This window comes from Pinus tabuliformis, chromosome 9 (assembly GCF_031772625.1).
Source record: "Pinus tabuliformis cultivar Carrire ecotype Pingquan chromosome 9, CPIR1, whole genome shotgun sequence".
In the NCBI taxonomy this organism is placed as follows: domain Eukaryota; kingdom Viridiplantae; phylum Streptophyta; class Pinopsida; order Pinales; family Pinaceae; genus Pinus; species Pinus tabuliformis.
The window spans coordinates 1,394,997,982-1,395,008,388 of NC_142307.1; positions in this window are offsets into that span (position 1 = coordinate 1,394,997,982).

Here is a 10,407-nt window from a genome sequence, read left to right on the forward strand (position 1 = left end):
TCAAGGAAATGAGCAACCTATATCATTTATGAGTTCTAGCCTACAAGAATTTGAATTGAATTACCCTACCATTGATAAGTAAGCCTATGCAGTATACAAGGCAGTGAAGCACTTTAGGCCTTACCTCTTGAAAATCCATGTTATCATCTTTGTGCCTCACCTAACAGTCAGTTCACTTTTTGTACAACAAGAGTTGGGTGAGAGGAGGGCGAATTGGATGATAAACCTTCAAGAATATGATCTAGAATTCAAGCCATTTCATACAATAAAAGGCCATGGTCTCTGTCAGATTGTAGTGGAAGTAGTCAATTCACAAAAAGAGGATTCTTCTGGATGGGAATAAGAAATTGAAATGTACAATACCAAGAAAGCTACCCTACAAATGCAACCATGTCTTGGTACACTAATTTATGCCATTATCTACAACATATCACCTTTCCCCCACACTTATAGGTGAACAGAAAAGGGATCTTTGACTTAAAGCTTTATCTTATCAGCTTGTACATGGTGTGATTTTTCAGAAGCACCACAATGTTGTCCTGCTTAGATGTTTAGAAGCACAAGACTTAGAAAGGGTGTTGAAAGACCTTCATGATAGACCATCTGGTGGGCACTACATAGGCGATACTACTACTCTTAAAGTCACGTGGGCTGGTCACTATTGGCCCACACTATTTAAGAATGCACATGAATACACTTATAAGTGTTCCATATGTTGAAGATGTGATGGTCAAGATCAAAATTTAGTCGCCCTGTTGCAGCCCATTGTCATTGAAGAGGAATTTCAACAATTGGGATTGGATGTTATTGGCAATATTTTTCCATATTCATCAAAGAAACACTGACTATATTAAATGCCATATATTATTTTACTTAGTGGGCTGAAGCAATTTCGTTGAAATAGTGAATGAGTAGGAAATAATCCACTTCCTCAAGCATAATATTATTACCAGGTTTGGTGTTCCACTGTCACTTGTTTTCTATAATGCAACTTACTTTTCATCACTAAAATTTTATGATTTTTCATTAGAGAATGGTATTGTTTTAAAACATTCATCTAATTATTACTGTGAGAGAAAATATTTAGTTGAGTCTACTAATAAGAATCTAATTCACATCATTAATAAATTTGTTACTCCTAGCAAAGGAACTGGCATAATGCATTGGCGAATGCTTTGTGGGTTGTCCATGTCACATCAAAAACCTCTTTGAAGACCTCCTTGTACTTCCTCGTATACAGAACATAAGTTATCCTTCCTTTGAACATATACCTCCCGACTCTTTAACTTTCTCAAGAATCCTGAGGTAAACGATGTATTGTTGTTCAAAGAAGGATAAAAACCCTTCTTAAGTTAGAGGATGAAACGGGAAAAGAAAAAGGAAATTTTACTATGTATCATAACTGTATCAAGCACTAGTTTGACAAGAAGTTTGCAGGGAACAAGGAATTTAGTGTGGGAGACCTAGTATTGAAATGGGATAAGGCCCATGAAGAGAAATGTAAACACACCAAATTTTAATCCCTGTGGATTAGACCCTTTGTTGTGAATAATAAGCTTGAATACCATACCTATTGTCTCCAATCATTAGATGGGAAGATGGATTCACTTCCTCTCAATGGCTTAGATATTAAGTGTTACTTCCAATGGAAGCCTAGGGTTGTGTTTCTACCTATGTACATATTTATTTCTTGTCCTTTTTATTTTCTATCTCATTTATGTCTTATTTTTCCTTTTGTTTTTGTTAATCTTCTGAATAATAACTTGTGTGGAAGTGTTTTGTCTGGTGGTTGTGACATACAACAATACTTGGTTAACTTTCAGTCCCTCTTATTTGCTTGCATTTGATATCTTTAAAGTCAATAATTTCTAAATGTAAAATATGATCCATTCAAATGGAAAGCTTTAAGCAGAACCATGATCCTTGTATCTTGTAACATCCTCATCCCACATCTACCCAAGTAACCGAACAACCAGGGTAAATATGCAACAAGAGGCCACTATAATGGGATTAAACCTAGTAATTCACCTTAAGGAAGTGGAACTAGTGGAACACATCACACATACCTTCCACATAAACAACATATCTCCCAGGAGTCATCCCAACCACTCAGGTAACCAACCCCTGAGACCAATTAAAGTTTTAGTGCATAAAACCCATGGACACTCCCTTGATATGGACAAGGGTGCATCTATGAGGATCCAGAAGCTCCCACAGTAAGGGTAAGGGTGCTTTTGGGGGAATTTTTCCAAAGTACTATGCCTGTGACTCTGGGATTTGTGCCACTTTTTCAGGACCAGAGCCCAGGTCACTGCCTAGAACTCAATGACACCTTCATAAATGAAATTTCATAGCGGAACAAAGATACATTTGCAAAAACATCAACAAGGACTAGACTGGACCCCTACTAGCCATGATATGCATTTCATTAAACATTTCACAAACATGAAAGCTATAGGTCTTAACAACAGAACTGAGCATAGGGGTCTCATAATTATCTAAGAATCACTAAGAAGCATTGATGCCTCAACACATTAGTTGCAATTTCATCTATTAGGCCATAGATACATTGTTCATTCATTTACAAGTAAAAACATGATGAGATCCATACATAGCCATTGTCATAATACATGTTCATAACCAACATAATAATAAAATAAATACCAAGGAAACAACAACAATATAATCCACATATAAACCAATATAATACTCACGAATTAAAAAGGAGAAATAACCTCATATTAATGATGAAAAGGCCAACCAGGTTTGGGACTTCCACGAACCAGCCGACGATAGACATGGTTGAGCCAAATATCCCTTTTGCAAGTCACCCCCTTGCCATATTCCAAGCATGAATGTGGGATCTCATGGAACAATCCATCAAAACTGAACCAGGGCTTCCAAAGGCCAAACTACCTCAAACCATGAAACAATGATTCCACCTCATGGCCATACATCACAAACCATCACCAGATTGGTCTCTCCCCAAGCCTTCTAGGGCTCTAGAGTGTTTGTTCCAACCAAGGCTTCCAAGACTAGTAACTTAACCCACAAATATCAACTTCTAGAACGTTTGTCCAACCAGGGCTTCCAGGACTAGTAACTCAACCCACCAAGGGTTTCCAGAGTGTTTATCGAACCAAGGATTCCAGGACTAGTAACTCAACCCAAGCTATTACAGGGATTCCAGAGCATTTGTCCAACAAAGGCTTCCACGAACTAGTAACTCAACCCAAGCTAAAGGAAACATGAGAACCAACTAGAAAAATAAATAAATGAACCCACAACATCATGGCTATCCCGGAAATGGCAAGGTTAGGAAAATCCAATGTCAATCCAGGAAATCCTCTATGCCAATGAAAGTTCGTGACCAATAAACCACATGCATATTCCATGCATGCCAAAAATAGTGAGGAAAACATACATGCAACTCGATACCTGCAAGAAAAACCACTATAGCTGCTGATCCCGATTTCCTCTTGCACTTTCCTACTCTTCTTTGGCCTTTTTGTTCCAAGCATCCAAGTATTCCACACTCTCCAAGAGTGCTCCAAGAAAAATCTAAGTGTCCAAGAGTATGAGAGGGAGAGAGAATAGAATGAGAGCTTCAAAACTGAATTGACAAAAAGTTACACTGACCATACTTGAGAAAAATATTGCCAATTGATCCTTAGAAGCTTTTTTTATCAATGAGGCCTCTATTTCTTCATTTTCCATTATTTTCCTTCATTTTCCTCCTCACATGCAACCTGTGACCTTTCACCTTCCTTTTCTCCTAATTTCCTTTATTTTCATAAATAAATGCCAAATAATGCCTCACGCCTTTCCAAAGTCTTTGCCATTTCCTTTACCAATTTCCTTAGCCATAATAAACCACTAAAAACCCATGCTAGGCTGTCTTTCCCACCATTCAACTTGGAATACATGTCCCATGACCTTGGTCTTATATAATTTTACATGGATTTTTAATCAGGGATGTTACATATCTATTCTAGGATATTCATTTGGTGTTGTAATTAAACGATAATTTTGCATGTCGATCCAATTGAGTAGAGAAGGGAAAGGAAAATTAAAGGTGAGCATACTAATTTTAGAGGTATATAATAGTCTCTGAAGTAATAACCTCTTCAATAATGTAGAAATTTTGAATAATATGACACTTATTCACAGAGATTATCCCGATTATACACTATTGCAGAATACATGCATAATACATAACCTCCTCTACGTTGATCATCAATTTAGCAGCATCAAAAACAATGAAACATCAATCACATGCACACATTAACACAGTATGTAACCCGGGGAAAGCATACAGCTGAAAACCCCACACTATCTGTATATTATAATTATTGAGAACATGTAACAATACATAGTACAATACTCCTCACAAGTACTCAGTACTATCTCCACCTGTTACACACAAAACTAGCTCAAATCCGAATAAGTCATAGGTTCAAATCTCCTCTGCTGCTTTGCCTGCCTCCACTGCACAATCCTGCAAGAGAATCACGTGAGCACAAGCTACAATTTCCTTGATATTGGCCCACACTGCGCAGTCCTCATTGGCATAACTCAATCCATGCATGTGCAAAATCTCATGCACAACTGATAGTCACAACTCACCCTTTCACTTACCTCTAACACCTGTCTCTGTTGAACTGTCCATGCACTGAGTTAACTGATGTATTCTTTAGTTTCTTTATGAGTTAATAATTAGTGAATTAATTAAAATTTAATTCACACAACTCATCACTAGTGTATTCTTTAGTTAGACTAAATACAACTAGTTCAACTAAGTCAAACTGAACACAACTCCATCAACTCCACATCCAACTCCACAGAACCCACATGCATGAGTTCTAACTGAAGTCCTCCGTGCAATAGCTCAACTAACACATAAGAAACCACATGATTCCTTTTGTCAGCTACATGTGCCACATTCGTAGCTCGAACTAAAGTGCTCCAAGAGAATAAGATAATGTTTAGAGTCCAAATATTACTAAGGGCTAATAATATTTGACTGTTTCTATTTTTAGCCTGGCAGTCTAAAAATAGACTCTGATCAGTCCGCTGTGAACCAAAAATAGAAGTCCATCTATTTTTCCCAACATGACCAATCATCCATAAATAACATCCTACAACTCATAGACCATGATCCATATGTCTAAAAATAGACATAGTCTAAAAATAGACCATGTGCCAAAAATAGCCCGTGGGACCACTTAGTGAAGGCGATTCCTTTCCACTAAGCTCCATCATCTTGCTGCATTTTCAACACTCCCTCTCAACAAGATATGGATTATCTACAACCCATATCCTGCAACTCTGGAATGTTCTGCATGCAACACATTTGCCTGGTCCACTTGCTCCAACAACACTTGGAACAAAAACACTCTCAACTGACCACTCTGTTGGGCTAGGAACATACTCTGATGCTGAAGATCTACCTGCTACTGAAAAGTGCTCCCTCTCTGACATCTGCGCTACTGCAACATCTCCATGCATCTTGTACCATTGCACACTTCTCTGTGCCACCTAGCACTGTGCAAAACACTTATGCCTCTTGCATTGCTGCAGCCTACTAGCTATGTGCTGTCTTGGGATTCCATACACTATCACTCTCTCTGTCGCTCCATCCACATCTGTCTTCACCCAATCAGTCAGTTCCTGCTACTCCACATCGGGGCTCCCGTAGCAAGGTCTCATCCAAGAGGTTGGGTACCTCAAGGATCCTGCCCCTCCTCCTTGGGATGATCAATCCACATCACCCCACCTCCTACCTGGAGGTATGGCTGCATGCGATCCCTCAGCCTACCTGGCTCGAAGATTCCCCCTACTGGAGGTCTCTGCATGAGTAGATGTCTCTACTCAATCTCCTCTCAGCTTCCCTTGTTGTGGCTGCTCCACAACCTCCTGAAGCTGCTGCACCAATCGTGGCTCCTCCACAATCATCTGAGACTTCTTCTGGCTCTGCATGTTGAGCGGTAATATACGCTCCCTCTCAACCACCAAGTCTCCATCAATTGCCTCCCTGCTCAAGGCTTTGCATGCATCTACATGCAACTGATAAAGGTTCCTAACTCGAACCCCTATCTTCCGGGTTTCTCCAGTTGTCTTGCTGCGTAGGAAAGCCTTTCCCTCGCTGAAGACAACATCATATCCCTTGTCTTCCACAGAGATAAGATTCTTCTTCAATCCTGGAACATGCATCACTTCCTTCAATCTGAAGGGTTTACCAGACTCCCTCTCAAAGGAAATGGTACCAATACCAGTCGCACTGTATCTATCATCATCACTCATCTCGATGTGCACTCCAAGATCTTTCTCATCCAGATCAGAAAACAAATCTCGATCTCCTGTCATGTGAAAAGACACACCACTGTCCAAGAACCACATCGATACCATCACACTTGAAACCAAGCATGCGATCAATGAAAAATCAAGCTCAAACTGCGAGGCTAGAGCCTCTCCTACTGCAGATCCAGCAGCTTGCTTGTTCTTCTTCTTCTGCAGACAATTTGTGGCATCTCCATTCTCAGCTTTGATGTTTCTGAGTTTATCCTTGAGCGCCATTCCACTAGCTCAAAACTCAACCACTTCTGATCTAAAATTCGTGAGAACAAAGTATTTCTTGTACAGAGATTGACTGTATGGGCTTTTACCGGATATCTCACCTTCCAAAGGAAGGATGAATCCAGAGGCTACTTGGCCCAATTACAGACTCTGCCTGAAGAAATAAAATGTAAACACTTTCTGAATAATAGATCTTATGATCAACAGCTCCGCTACCATGTAGAAATTTTGAGTAATATGACACTTATTCACAGAGATTATCTCGATTATACACTATTGCAGAATACATGCATAATACATACCCTCCTCTACGTTGATCATTAATTTAGCAGCATCAAAAACAATGAAACATCAATCGCATGCACACATTAACACAGTATGTAACCCAGGGAAAGCATACAACTGAAAACCCCACACTATCTGTATATTATAATTATTGAGAACATGTAACAATACATATTACAATACTCCTCACAAGTACTCAGTACTATCTCCACCTGTTACACACAAAACTAGCTCAGATCCGAACAAGTCACAGGTTCAAATCTCCTCTGATGCTTTGCCTGCCTCCACTGCACAATCCTGCAAGAGAATCACGCGAGCATAAGCTACAATTGCCTTGATATTGGCCCACAGTGTGCAGTCCTCATTGGCATAACTCAATCCATGCATGTGCAAAATCTCATGCACAACTGATAGTCACAACTCACCCTTTCATTTACCTCTAACACCTGTCTTTGTTGAACTATCCATGTACTGAGTTAAATGATGTATTCTTTAGTTTCTTTATGAGCTAATAATTAGTGAATTAATTAAAATTTAATTCACACAACTCATCACTAGTGTATTCTTTAGTTAGACTAAATACAACTAGTTCAACTAAGTCAAACTGAACACAACTCCATCAACTCCACATCCAACTCCACAGAACTCACATGCATGAGTTCTAACTGAAGTCCTCCATGCAATAGCTCAACTAACACATAAGAAACCATGTGATTCCTTTTGTCAGCTGCATGTGCCACATCCGTAGCTCGAAATGAAGTGCTCCAAGAGAATAAGATAATGTTTAGAGTCCAAATATTACTAAGGGCTAATAATATTTGACTGTTTCTATTTTTAGCCTGGCAGTCTAAAAATAGACTCTGATCACTCTGCTGTGAACCAAAAATAGAAGTCCATCTATTTTTCCCAACATGACCAATCATCCATAAATAGCATCCTGCAACTCATAGACCATGATCCAATGTCTAAAAATAGACTGTGCGCCAAAAATAGCCTGCGGGACCACTTAGTGAAGGCAACTCCTTTCCACTAAGCTCCATCATCTTGTTGCATTTTCAGAAAATAAGTCAGGGTCCCTCTTTCGCCCTGGTGATATAAGCATCAATAAAATGCCAATGAGCATATTGAAAATAAAATAAAGGGTGAAAGAAGAGAAAGGCTTCCTCCACAGAGAGGTGAAGAAAGATACTTCACTGGGGTACTAAACAAGCTTGTTGGTAGTGAAACAATGCTTGTATTCTTGTAGTGACTCTATCAAGGTATTGAACATGCCTATTGATAGCATAGAAACATTGAATATAGAACCAAAACACCAATCATTTGAAACTTGCAAGTATATACTATCGTTTTCCCAAATCGAAACAATTGAGATATAATAATATTTGTAATTGTGTTTAGTTGGGAAAGGGAATAGGAGAAATTATTTCTATAACTAGAATAAATGGGGAAGCTGTGGATATCTACATCATGAATCAATACTTCCTGAAGAACTAGACATGGTCTATGTGTAAAGCTAAACCTGAACCGGGAAGTTGGGATTCTTCTAGTGAATTGCCAAGTGTTGACGCTGCTACAACACCATCCAAATTTTGGCCTATATTCAATCTTTGGAGCCTCCTTTAATCATGTGAATTGTAGTTTCTAGTTGTTAGATTCATTCCATTTTTTCTTCTTAAGTTTCTAAGTCCCTTTTTGAAGAAATTACAAGTGTCATCTTTTGTTAAGGAAAGTGTCACACTTTATGAAAGGGAGTCATAACACACTTTTAAGAGGAATCTCTAGTGCTTTATATTATATAATGGATTCTATTTGTCAGAGGGTTATGCATTTTACTCATTCTCAAAGTATTGCACACTTTCTTGTTGTAGTCGACACTTGTCACAATGTATCTTAAGTGTCGCACTTGGAGGTAAGTGTCATCTTGTCATCATTTCAATGAGTGCATATTGATTTAGGGTATTGTGTGTTTCATTGTAATGTTCCTGCTCATTTTTGAGTGTGTGTGATCATGTTCAAGTCTTCTTTATTTCTTTGGTCTCATATTTTTGCCTTACTCATCCCACACTTAGTCAATTTTTGAGATTTCTTTTCTTCATAACTTACTTGACCAAGTACCCATCCACCTATCTCCTTGAACTACGCACTGTGCGGTCACAAGCCCCAATTAAGCATCCTTAAATCCTTGAACTGCACATTACGCATCCACAAAAGCCTACCTCCTAGAACAGTGTATTGCACAATCTTAATGTCTAATCACCGTCGACCAAACTTGCCCACTGCACAACCCTTTCCAAATCTTGCTTCAACTGCGTACTACACACTTTTAGTTAGTAATCAGACCATGTCTCAGTCCCCAATTTACTCAACTACATAATGCATGGACCCTCTTCTTCTAGAACTATGCATTGCACAATCACAGTGAGCAAGCCTGCCTCCCTGCATCCCTGACTCCCTCAACTACGCAATCAAGCCTCCCTATCTCTTAGTCACTACACACTCTGCAATCATAAAGCCTAGAATCTCATCCTTTCCTCTTGCTCCTATGCACCGGGAAATCCTAAGCCTCCTCCTCAATCCTACACATTGTCCCAGCTCAGTCAGAATGTTGCATGAGAAATAGGGTAGACTGGGAGATTTTGGGACTGATATCATCTTGTCATGAGTGAATCCTATTTGCAGGTTTTATTATCTTGACATGTGTAGAGTCTCCAAACTGTCTTCAAAATATCATCCACTTTCACCTTTATCACCACCATTTCACTCACATGTCGCAACTCCATGACCATATAACCTTTCATTAGCCTCCATTTTCATGATTACATAGGGTTACCTTTGTGTTTTCTAAAAGCTATTGATTTCTAGTATTATAAGTGAATTAAATGGTTAAAACTTAGAAAAATGACATATACTTGCTAATACTTAAAAGTGGCTTGAGTTTCATGACATGTGTAGGTCATTTGGAAGCTTCCAAGGCACCCTTATGTGGCCTCCAATACTCAAATTCGAATTATCTTCAAGATATGGAAGAAGATTTAGATAAAGGTCAAAGAGGATATGTGTCTCATCATTACCTATTTGAGTTGTAACTCTATGAGATTTTCTAGGGATCTAGGGAGAAAATAATGGACCTCCATTAATGAGGTAGCTTCTTATGTTTTTGTATAAATAGGAGAGCCTTCTCCTTTGAAAGGCATGTGTAAAGTTGGAGATACTCAGGTGGAAAGTTAAGATTACTTATGAATGGAATTTAGATTTAGCACCATGCTCATGAGTGATGTTCACCTTGATTGGTAATGCTTGCACTAGGAGCCTCTCAACTTGCCATCTCTCATACTTTTGGATTGGCCACCTATAATGTGTGAGATTTATTGTTTTTCATAGATTAAGATTTATTGCTTTCATAGATTAAGATTTATTTATTTCATATCTTTTCCTATGTGAGAGGTTAAGAGTGATTGTTTTTATTTGCTTTCTACCTAGAAGTTAAGAGCATTTGTTTTTATTTTCTTTCATATCTTTTCCTGTGTGAGAGGTTAAGAGTGATTG